Source organism: Penaeus monodon, chromosome 30 (assembly GCF_015228065.2).
Source record: "Penaeus monodon isolate SGIC_2016 chromosome 30, NSTDA_Pmon_1, whole genome shotgun sequence".
Taxonomy (NCBI): Eukaryota; Metazoa; Arthropoda; class Malacostraca; order Decapoda; family Penaeidae; genus Penaeus; species Penaeus monodon.
The window spans coordinates 23,932,805-23,933,058 of NC_051415.1; the positions used below are offsets into that span (position 1 = coordinate 23,932,805).

A 254-nucleotide genomic window follows, 5' to 3' on the forward strand; every position below is an offset into this window, starting at 1 on the left:
GCTGTATATATCTACTCAAACCCACCTTCATTTTTGTCTTTCAGCATGTTGTGGGCGGGGTTCGTTTCCCTCGCGGCCCTGAGCGTGGGCGCAGGGGCGGCGTCGGATCGGGTCGCGGCAAGGGCGTGCTTCCACCACCCGAACAATGGCGGGACCATCTATGACTTCAACGAGCTGGACCTCTTCGAGACGAGGAACGTTTCCCTCGCCGACTACAAGGGGAAGGTGAGGAGGGGAGGAATACGTGTTTTTTT

The 254-nt window shown here is 57.5% G+C and overlaps 1 pseudogene; it reads left to right on the forward strand.

The window, feature by feature from the left end:
• The window catches only part of LOC119592659, a 12,788-nt pseudogene that overhangs the window by 5,286 nt on the left and 7,248 nt on the right, over positions 1 to 254 (forward strand).